Source organism: Scyliorhinus torazame, chromosome 16 (genome assembly GCF_047496885.1).
Source record: "Scyliorhinus torazame isolate Kashiwa2021f chromosome 16, sScyTor2.1, whole genome shotgun sequence".
NCBI lineage: Eukaryota > Metazoa > Chordata > Chondrichthyes > Carcharhiniformes > Scyliorhinidae > Scyliorhinus > Scyliorhinus torazame.
This window is the reverse complement of record NC_092722.1, coordinates 69641403-69652699: the sequence shown is the minus strand read 5'-3', so window position 1 is coordinate 69652699 and position 11297 is coordinate 69641403. Positions and strand designations below refer to the sequence as shown.

The 11297-nt window shown below is 57.8% G+C and overlaps 1 protein-coding gene across 1 annotated transcript in view; it reads right to left on the bottom strand.

Moving 5' to 3' along the window:
- Nucleotides 1–3465: 3465 nt before the first annotated feature.
- LOC140392865 (alpha-2-macroglobulin-like) overlaps nucleotides 3466–11297 on the bottom strand; it is a 305968-nt gene continuing 298136 nt past the window's right edge. The window contains exon 38 of the mRNA XM_072478608.1: nucleotides 3466–3598. The gene's annotated coding sequence lies outside the window, so the exon portion shown is untranslated. The remainder of the gene's footprint in view (nucleotides 3599–11297) is intronic.

Here is an 11297-nt window from a genome sequence, read left to right as displayed (position 1 = left end):
ATCAGTGAATTTGGATGTGCGTGTGTATCAGTGAGCATGTTTCAGTGAGTGGTGATGTGGTGTGTCTCAGGGATTGTAAGTGTGTATATCAGTGAGTGTGCATCAGTGAGTGTGAATTTGGATGTGTATCAGTGAGCGTGAATGTGGGTGTGTATCAGTGAGTGTGAATATGGGTGTGTGAATTTGGGTGTATCAGTGAGTGTGAATGTATCAGTGAGTGTGTGATTGTGGGTGTGTTTCAGTGATTGTGGGTGTGTTTCAGTGATTGTGGGTGTGTTTCAGTGATTGTGAATGTGGGTGTGTATCAGTGAGCATGTATCAGAGTGTGGATGTGTGCATCAGGGATTGTAAGTGTGTATCAGTGAGTGTGCATCAGTGAGTGTGAATGCGGATGTGTATCAGTGAGCATGTATCAGTGAGTAAATGCGGGTGTGTATCGGTGAGTGTGAATGTGGGTGTGTATCAGTGAGTATGATTGTGTTATCACTGAGAGTGAATCAGTGTGTGTGAATTTGGGTTTGTATTAGTGAGTGTGAATGTCGGAGTATATCAGTGAGTTTGAATTTGGATGTGTTACCAGCATCAGTGAGTGTGAATGTGGATGTGTGTCAGTGAGTGTGAATGTGTGTCAGAGAGTGTGTGAATGTGGGTGTGTTTTAGTGAGTGTGAATGTGGGTGTGTATCAGTGAGTGAGAATGTGGATGTGTATCGGGGAGTGAGAATGTGGGTGTGTTATCAATGGGTGTGAATGTGGGTGTGTTATCAGTGTCAGTGAGTGTGAATGGATATCTACCAGTGAGTGTGTGAATGTGGGTGTGTTTCTGTGAGTGTGAATGTGGGTGTATTTCAGTGAATGTGTATCAGTGTGTATGAATTTGGGTGTATTATCAGTATCAGTGAGTGTGAATGGGTGTGTGTCAATGAGCGTGATCAGGGAGTGTGGATGTGCGTGTGTATCAGTGAATGTGGATTCAGGTGTGTATCAGTGAGCTTGTGTGTATATCGGTGGGTATGTATCAGAGTACATATCAGTGAGAGTGTGTATCCGTGCTTGTGAATGTGTATCAGTGAGTGTGTATTGGTGATTGTGAGGACAAGTATGTATCGGTGAGTGTGTATCAGTGAGTGTGTGTACATTGATGGGTGTGTCTCAGGGTACATATCAGTGAGAATGAGTGTGTATTGGTGAGGGTGAGTGTGTATCAGTGAGTATGTGTGTGTATCAGTGAGTGTGAGCATGAGTGTTTATCAGTATGATTGTGTATTGGTGAGTGTGAGTGTGTATCAGTGAGGGTGAGCGTGTGTCAGTGGGTATGTATGTGTATCAGTGAGTGTGAGCATGAGTGTTTATCAGTATGAGTGTGTATCAGTGAGTGTGAGTTGTATCAGTGAGGATGCGTGTGTATTAGTGAGGGTGAGTGTAGCAGTGAGTATGAGTTTATCAGTGAGTTTGTGTATGTATCAGTGAGAGTGCATTGGTAAGTGTGCCTCGGTGAGTGAGCATGTGTGTTTATCAGTAAGTATGTGTATGTATCAGTGAGAGTGAGTGTGTATCACTGAGAGTGTGTATTGGTAAGAGTGAGTGGGTATCAGTGAGTGTGTATTGGGGAGTGTGAGGATGAGTCTGTATCAGTGAGTATGAGTATATCAGTGAGTGTTAGTGTGTATCGGTGAGTGTGTATTAGTGTGAGTGTTGTACATCAATGTGTAGCAGTGAGTGTGTGTATCAATGAGTGTGTGTGTTAGTGACAGTGAGTGTTTACTGGTGAGTGTGAGGACGAGTGCGTATCAGTAAGAGTGTATCGGTGACAGGACAAGTATGTATCGGTGAGTGTGTGTGTATCAGTGAGTGTGTCTCAAAGTACGTATCAGAGAATAAGTGTGCATTGGTGAGTGTGAGGATGAGTGTGCATTAGTGAGTGAGTGTGTATCAGTGAGCATGAGTTTGTGTGTATCGGTCAGTGTACATCGGTGAGTGTGAGCATAAGTGCTGATCAGTACGTATGGTTGTGTATCAGTAAGCGTGACTGCGTATCAGTGATCGTGAATGTGTATCTGAGTGTGAGTGTGTATCAGTAAGTGTAACTCAGTAAGTGTGAGTATGAGTGTTTATCAGTAAGTATGTATCAGTGAGAGTGAGTGTGTAGCGGTACAAGTGAGTGGGTATCCGTGAGAGTGAGTGTGCATTGGTGAGTGTGAGTCGGTATCAGTGAGTGTTAGTGTGTACCAGTGAGTGTGTATTAGTAAGTGTGGTTGTGTACATCAATAAGTGTGTATCAGTGAGTGTGAGTGTGCTGGTGAGAGTGAATGTTTACTGGTGAGTGTGAGGATGAGTGTGTACTGGTGTGTGTGACTGTGTATCGGTGGCTGGGAGGACAAGTATGTATCGGTGAGTATGAGTGTGTATCAGTGAGTGTGAATGTATCAGTCAGTGTGCATTGGTGAGTGTAAGCTTGAGTATTTATCAGTATGAATATGTATCAGAGTGAGTGTGTCTTGGTGAGTGTGTATCAGTGAGTTTGTGTGTGTATCGGTGAGTGTGCATCGGTGAGTGTGATCATAAGTGTTTATCTGTAAGTATGAGTATGTATCAGTGAGAGTGTGTATGTATCAGTAAGAGTGTGTGCGTATCGGTAAGAGTGTGTGTGTGTTGGTAAGTGTGAGGATGAGTCTGTATCAGGGAGTATGAGTCTGTATCAGGGCGTGTTAGTGTGTATTCAAAGTGAGTGTGTGCATCGATGAATGTGTATCAGTGAGTGTGACTGTATCAGTGAGTGTGTGTGTTGGTGAGAGTGAGTTTACTGGTGAATGTGAGGACGACTGCGTATCAGTGAGTGTTAGTGTGTATTCAAAGTGAGTGTGTGCATCGATGAATGTGTATCAGTGAGTGTGACTGTATCAGTGAGTGTGTGTGTTGGTGAGAGTGAGTTTACTGGTGAATGTGAGGACGACTGCGTATCAGTGAGTGTTAGTGTGTATTCAAAGTGAGTGTGTGCATCGATGAATGTGTATCAGTGAGTGTGACTGTATCAGCGAGTGTGTGTGTTGGTGAGAGTGAGTTTACTGGTGAGTGTGAGGACGAGTGTATCAGTGAGTGTGTATCGGTGAGTGCGTATTAGTGAGTGTGAGTATGTATTATTGAGTATGAGTGTTATCAATGAGTGTGTATGGGTGTTGATGAGAGTGAAATGAAATGAAAATCGCTTATTGTCACAAGTAGGCTTCAAATGAAGTTACTGTGAAAAACCCCTAGTCGCCACATTCCGGCGCCTGTTCGGGGAGGCTGTTACGGGAATTGAACCGTGCTGCTGGCCAGCCTTGGTCTGCTTTCAAAGCCAGCGATTTAGCCCAGTGTGCTAGGTGTGTGTGTGTGTGTATATCAGTGAGTGTGGGTGTGAGGACAAGTGTGTATCGGTGAGGATGAGTGTGCATCGGTGAGTTTACAAGAGAGACAGAGACTCAAGACACATTGAACAAGACATTTATTATCAGCTCCGTGGCTAGTCTCAAGCTGGATTTGAGGTTGGGAATATCACCGGAATCTGCACTTTAACATTTGTTTCTCTGGAAACCGACAGCCCCTCACTGGGATGTTCAACTGTGGGGAAAAAACACCAGAGAATAAAAACACTATGAGAGCTCAGGATTCAGTAGCACAGAATGCCCACCACCTGTTCCTTTGTAACAGGCTCGAGGGGGACTGAATTGGCCGCCTCCTGTTCCTGTGTAACAGGCCCGAGAGGGGCCGAATGGTCTCCTCCTGTTCCTCTGCAATAGGCTTGAGAGCAGCTGAATGGACCTCCTCCTGTTCCTGTGAACATGCTCGAGAGGGGCTGAATGCCCTCACTATATTTGTGTTAAATATTAGGAATAAATTATAACTTTAAGTTGGTTTAATTCAATGTTTCTGTGCAAGGAAGGGTAAACCTCTAGTTCGATTCATGCCAGACAAAGGTGTTTGTATGTGTGGGGGTTTGCTCAGTTCAAACTGTGCTTCTATTGTGCTCAGAGAGGGTTACGGCGTGAAAGGTAAACAAGCCGGCAGAAGCATAATGTCATTGCTTAGCAACAGGGGCAGCTTTAAGGTAGGAAGGCTTTTTGATTGTAGTTTTAGCTGGATATATAGGGAGTTAAAGATAGGAAGCTGGAGAGTGAAGATCTCTCAGCTCTGCCAGAAGATAATTGGGCAGGACAAGGGGGTTGAAAAAGGCAGACTTACCAAAGAAGCAGATACAGCCACACAACCAGGGAATTGGGAACGAAAGAATGTGTTAGGAAGACTGAAGTTAAGGGAGCAGAGATCAAAAAGTTGAACGGGATCTGTTCAGACGAGTTTAAGGGAAAAAACAAAGACATATTCTGAGTTAAAGAGACAGTCGTGGCAACCAGATATAAAGTGGGAAATCAGGGGCGTCATTCTCCGACCCCCCGCCGGGTCGGAGAATGGCCGTTGGCCGCCATGAATCCCGCCCCCGCCGAAGTCTCCGGTACCGGAGATTGGGCGGGGGTGGGAATCGGGCCGATTCTCCGGACCGAATGGGCCGAAGTCCCGCCCAGAAATTGCCTGTCCCGCCGGCGTAAATTAAACCTGGTATTTACCGGTGGGACCAGGCAGCGTGGGTGGGCTCCGGGGTCCTGGGGGGGGCGTGGGGCGATCTGACCCCGGGGGGTGCCCCCACGGTGGCCTGGCCCGCGATCGGGGCCCACCGATCTGCGGGCGGGCCTGTGCCGTGGGGGCACTCTTTCCCTTCCGCCTCCGCCACGGCCTCCACCATGGCGGAGGCGGAAGAGACTCTCCCCACTGCGCATGCGTGGGAAACCTTCAGCGGCCGCTGACGCTCCCGCACATGCGCCGGGAAACTGTCAGCGGCCGCTGATGCTCCCGCGCATGCGCAACATTTCCGCGCCAGCTGGCGGGGCAACAAACGCCATTTCCGCCAGCTGGCGGGGCGGAAATCCCTCCGGCGCCGGCCTAGCCCCGACATTGAGGGGCTATCCGTACCTTTGGGGCGGCGCGATGCCCGTCTGGTTGGCGCCGATTTGTGCGCCAGTCAGCGGACATCGCGCCGTTGGAGGAGAATTTCGCCCCTGGGGCGAAATTCTCCGTTATCGGTGCAAAGTCCGCCGATCGGCGCAAAAAACGGCGCAAATCCGACTTGCGTCACGCCGCAAAAATCGTTGCAAAGTCTCCGGCCCGAAATGGGCTAGCAGCGACGTGACGGGATCCGCGCTTGCGCACGTCATACACGCCGCACGGCGTGACGGCTCATAACGACGCGCTGCTCCCCCCACCCGACCGGAACACCCGGCCGGCCGCCGCTCAGCCCCGAGGTTCCAGTCACGGGATGTGGAGGTGCTCCTGGACGCAGTGGAGCAGAGGAGGGAGGCCCTGTATCCCGGGCACGGCCGCAGAGTTGCCCCACGCCACAGACGGCGTCTGTGGAGGGAGGTGGCAGAGGCCGTCACCGCTGTGGCCCTGACACCACGGACAGGCACCCAGTGCCACAAGAAGGTGAACGACCTCGTCAGAGCAGGCAGGGTGAGCCTCCCCCCTGCGCGATATCCATTACCCCCCCTCCCCCATATCCCCCCTCCCCATATCCCCCTCCCCCATATCCCCCCTCCCCCATTTCCACCCTCCCCCATATCCCCCCTCCCCATATCCTCCATATCCCCCTCCCCCATATCCTCCATATCCCCCTCCCCCATATCCCCCTTCCCCATATCCCCCCTCCCCATATCCCCCCTCCCCATATCCCCCCTCCCCCATATTCCCCATATCCCCCCTCTCCCATATCCCCCCTCCCCCCTCCCCCATATCCCCAAGTGAATCCAGCCCTAACCTTAACCTCTGCAATACACGCGCAACCGATGGCGTGCATTCATATACCTGTCTAACACTGTTGCCTTTTACCCCTGCCACCACCGCCCCCCCCCACCCCCCCCCCCCGCCACAGGAGAAACGCGCACACAACACCAGGGAGCATGTGAGGACTGGAGGAAGGCCCGCTGATGAGAGGTCACTGACCGAACACGAGGAAAGGGCCCTGGAACTGGCTGGCGGACCTGAGGACCGGGAGGTTGCTGATGCAGAGGTCGGGGGTGTACTAGCAAGTGAGCCACCGACAGCCCGTCCCCATATCCCCCCTCCCCTATATCCCCCTCCCCAATATCACCTGATCACTGCCTGCGTGGCTAACCCTGCATGCTTCATTGTGTATCGCAGGAGCAAACGTCGAGGCACCCATCCCCGCAGATGCAGACCGCCCGCAGGATGCCCCTCGGAGGCCACGGGAGACGGAGAGACCCGGACCCCCCGGCATGCGACGCCCGCAGGATGCCTCTCGCACACCACGGGAGACGGAGAGACCCGGACCCTCCGGCATGCGACGCCCGCAGGATGTCCCTTGGAGACCACGGGAGACGGAGAGACCTGGAGCAACAGGGAGACGACGCCCCTGTCACGTGCGGGAGCGACCACCCAGCGACGAGGGGGGCAGCCACAGGCCCCCGTCACAACCGAGCCAGGACACCACTACCCGGGACACCACTACCCAGGACACCATTACCCAGGACACCCCTACCCGGGACAGCACTACCCGGGACAGCACTACCCAGGAAGATGAAATACCGTACAGTGACTCAGAGTGGATGGGTGGAGACGAACCCCCACCCCAAAGTGCCATGGACTCAGAGTGGGACGAAGAGCACGACACAACGCCACTGCTGTCACCAACACCCTCCACCATCGCAGAAACACTCACCTCGGTTGGATACTTTAGTGATGAGGCGTCTGGTACACTCACTGGTGCGCACAACACAGCCGTCCCGGTACAGCAGGTGGAGGTAGGAGCAGCAGAGGGGCCGGGTGGTCGGAGGGCAGCCCAGCCCAAGCGAACATCTGCCGCCCAGATGGATCCCGGGTTCCTGGAGTTACCACACCCACCCATAGATCCGATGCAACCACCGACCCGGAGACGAGCGAAGAGGGTGACGGCCGGCTTGCGGCGGCTGCAGTCGCAGGTGGAGGAGTCCACCCGCATCCAGGAGCTGGGAGTGGTGCCGGTCATACGTGCCACCCAGGCCGACACCGCACGGGTGGCGTCCGCGGTGGAGGCAATGGGTGCAACGGTGTCAGACATGGGGAACGGTTTGCGAGGCCTGGGGCTTTCCATGCAGGTGGCGTCTGTGGCCCAGGACATGGCTGCCCTCTCACAGGAGGCCATGAGCCAGTGCCAGCGCCAGATGGCAGAGGCACTCAACGCCATGGCCCAGTCTCTGCAGGCCATGGCCCAGTCTCTGCAGGCCGTGGCCCAGTCTCTGCAGGCCATGGCCCAGTCTCAGCAGGCCATAGCCCAGTCTCAGCAGGCCATAGCCCAGTCTCAGCAGGCCATGGCCCAGTCTCAGCAGGCCATGGCCCAGTCTCAGCAGGCCATGGCCCAGTCTCAGCAGGCCATGGCCCAGTCTCTGCAGGCCATAGCCCAGTCTCAGCAGGCCATCGCTGAGGGCATCGGCGCCATTGGCCATGTGCGAGCCGGCGTCGCACAGTCACAGACAGGGTTTGCCAATCCCCTGGGCTCCATGGCTGCAAACCTGCAGACCCCTGTCGATACCAGCATGGGCCTCCAGGACTGGCAGCGCCAGATGTCAGGGGGGCATCGGATGGCCAGTCCGTTCGCATCCCCCACCCATGTAGAGGCCTGGGGGCCATCGGGCACCCCGAGGGAGGAGGAGGTGGTGTGGTCCGTCCCGGGTCCCCCTGTAGGGGAGGTCCCGGAACGACGCGACACCTCGGACTCCCCCCCCTTCCGTCCCAGGTGCATCGGGTGGGCAACGGGCAGGACAGGCTGGCAGCTCGCCATCCCAGTCGCCCGGGCCGCAGCCTGGCCCATCTAGGCCAGGACGCCCCAGGAAACGGCCGCCAAAGGGATCCCGTGTCAGAGGGCAGGAAACACAGGAGTCCACCTCCAGTTCTGCTGTACCGTCTGGGGAACCACGTAGACATAGTCAAAGGGCCCGTAAGGCCAAACAATTAGACACTGAGTAAGTTGGCACGGGTGCAGGGCACAGATGAGTTTTAGGGGCGAGGGCACGTGCATGAACTCCTTTGGTTATTAAAGTCAATGTTACACCTACAGAAGCTGCCTTTGTGCTCTGTCCAAAGCGTGCGGGGGTGTCATGTACGTTGAGCGCAAGTGTGTGTGTGAGGGGTGGTCTTACCTCAGCCCCAGGTGAGTCTGCTCCTTCCCTCTGGGCCGCCATCAACATCCCCCCGGGCAGAGGACGGGACCGTGCACTGCAGTGTCACAGCTGCATGCAGGGATGGTCCGGGTGGATGGTGGTACTGTGGCCATGGGTCAGACATAGTCCAACGATGTGGAGCCAGGAGCTCATCGCAGGGCGGGTTGTCATCATCCTCTATGGCCTGCAACAGACACGCGTCCACCCGCAACTGTGTGAGCCCGGCCGTTGTGCCGCAGGTGGATCGGCAATGGGAGGGGTGGTGTGCATGCGGGTGGGGTGGGTGGGGTTGGGGAGGGGGGTGAGGGTGCTGGGTGGGTGGATGGGTGGGGGGTGTGGGTGGTCGGCTGTTGCCATGGTGTGCGGCCTGTGGCCGTACTACCCGATTCCCACGCCCATCTAGTCAGTGAAGCGGGCGGCTATCAGCCTGTCCCGTGCCCGCTGGGTCAGCCGGTAACGGTGGACAGCCACCCGCCTGTGTCCAGCCCGTCTGCCCTGACCATTACCCCCATCCCCCTCATCTGGGGAGGACTGCGCCTCTTCCTGCTGCTCCTCCACTCCGCCCTCCTCTGCCTGCGGCACATCGCCCCTCTGCTGGGCTATGTTGTGCAGGACGCAGCACACCACAATGATGCGGCCGACCCTATCTGACCGATACTGGAGGGCGCCCCCAGAGAGGTCCAGGCACCTGAAACGCATCTTCAGCACGCCAAAGCACCTCTCTATCACTCCCCTTGTCGCTACATGGGCATCATTGTAGCGGTTCTCCGCCTCATTGCGTGGCCTCCCTATAGGCGTCATCAGCCACGATCGCAATGGGTAGCCCCTGTCGCCCAGCAACCAGCCCCTCAGCCGGGGATGGCGTCCCTCGTACATGCCGGGGATGGATGACTGCGACAACACGTATGAGTCGTGTACGCTGCCTGGGTAACGGGCGCAGACGTGCAGGATCATCATGCGGTGGTCGCAGACCACCTGTATGTTCATCGAATAGGTCCCCTTCCTATTGGTGAACACGGCCCTGTTATCTGCAGGTGGCCGCACGGCGACGTGCATCCCATCAATCGCGCCCTGGATCATGGGGAACCCGGCCACGGCAGAGAAGCCCACGGCCCGGGCATCTTGGCTGGCCCGGTCCACAGGGAAGCGGATGTAGTGGTGCGCCATGGCATATAGGGCATCTGTCACTGCCCAGATGCACCGGTGCACCGATGTCTGCGATATGCCGGACAGGTCCCCACTCGGTGCCTGGAATGACAGCGTTGCATAAAAGTTCAGGGCCACCGTGACCTTGATGGACACGGGGAGAGGGTGTCCCCCGCCAGTGCCACGCGGTGACAGGTGTTCCAGCAGGTGGCAGATGTGTGCCACGGTTTCCCACCTCATCCGGAGTCTCCTCCTGCATTCCCGGTCTGTGAGGTCCTGGTATGACTGCCGGGGCCGGTACACACGGAGCGCCCTCGGGTGCCTCCATTGCCGTGGGGCCGCGACGTCCTCCTCCCCCTCCTCGTCCTGTCGGTCAGGTGTCCCTCCAGCCTGGGCGGCTGCCCCTCTGCGGCAGCCTGCGCCGCCTCTCTGACACGCTCCTCCTCCTCCTCCTCCTCATCCAGGGCAACAGACATTAGCGGCTGCCGCCAAGGCGGCCAACATTGCTGGATGATCGGAAAACATGACGGCCTGGTGGGGGAGGGGGGGGGGTGGGAACGACGACATGTCATCATTGCCCATATCCCCTCCTCCCCCCAGCCAGGTGGCATGGACCGCATGGGTCCAACTGTTGGAGGCTGGCACCTGGCCAGGTGGACCAACTCACTTGCCCTCGCATCCCCCTCCCAGGCACGGACCCCCCATCCCCCTCCCCGGCACGACCCCCCCCCCATCCCCCTCCCCGGCACGGACCCCCCATCCCCCTCCCCGGCACGGACCCCCCATCCCCCTCCCAGGCACGGACCCCCCATCCTCCTCCCCGGCACGGGCACCCCCCCATCCCCCTCCCCGGCACGGACCCCCCATCCTCCTCCTCGGCACGGACCCCCCCCATCCCCCTCCCCGGCACAGACCCCATCCTCCTCCCCGGCACGGACCCCCCCATCCCCCTCCCCGGCACGGACACCCCATCCCCCTCCCCGGCACGGACCCCCCATCCTCCTCCCCGGCACGGACCCCCCATCCCCCTCCCCGGCACGGACCCCCCATCCCCCTCCCCGACACGGACCCCCCATCCCCCTCCCCGGCACGGACCCCCCATCCCCCTCCCCAACACGGACCCCCCATCCCCCTCCCCGGCACGGACCCCCCCCCCCATCCCCCTCCCCGGCACGGACCCCCCATCCTCCTCCCCGGCACGGACCCCCCATCCTCCTCCCCGGCACTGACCCCCCCCTTCCCCCTCCCCGGCACGGACCCCGCATCCTCCTCCCCGGCACGGACCCCCCATCCCCCTCCCCGGCACGGACCCCCCATCCCCCTCCCCGGCACGGGCCCCCCCCTTCCCCTCCCCGGCACGGACTCCCCCCCATCCCCCTCCCCGGCACGGACCCCCCATCCTCCTCCCCGGCACGGACCCCCCCCATCCCCCTCCCCGGCACGGACCCCATCCTCCTCCCCGGCACGGACCCCCCATCCCCCTCCCCGGCACGGGCCCCCCATCCCCCTCCCCGGCACGGGCCCCTCATCCCCCTCCCCAGCACGGACCCCATCCTCCTCCCCGGCACGGACCCCCCTCCCGGCACTCCCCCGGAGCCCAGCCCACTATAACCCCCCCCCCGCACACACACACACACACACACAACCCTAGACACACCTCTCCCCACACATTCAGACTGCGGCCACGCCATCGCCTGCCCAGCGGCCAACCCCCCAGGCTGTCACTCACCTCCACGCTGTGCTCCAGGTTCACGCAGATTAAAAGGAGGTTTGATTTATGTTGACGTGACCCGTCATCACGTCGACGGGACTTCGGCCCATCCGGATGGGAGAATATCGGCAGGCCCAAAAACGGCTGCCTTGCGCACACCCGTGCCATTCTCCGACGTCTGCGGCACCATTAACGCCCC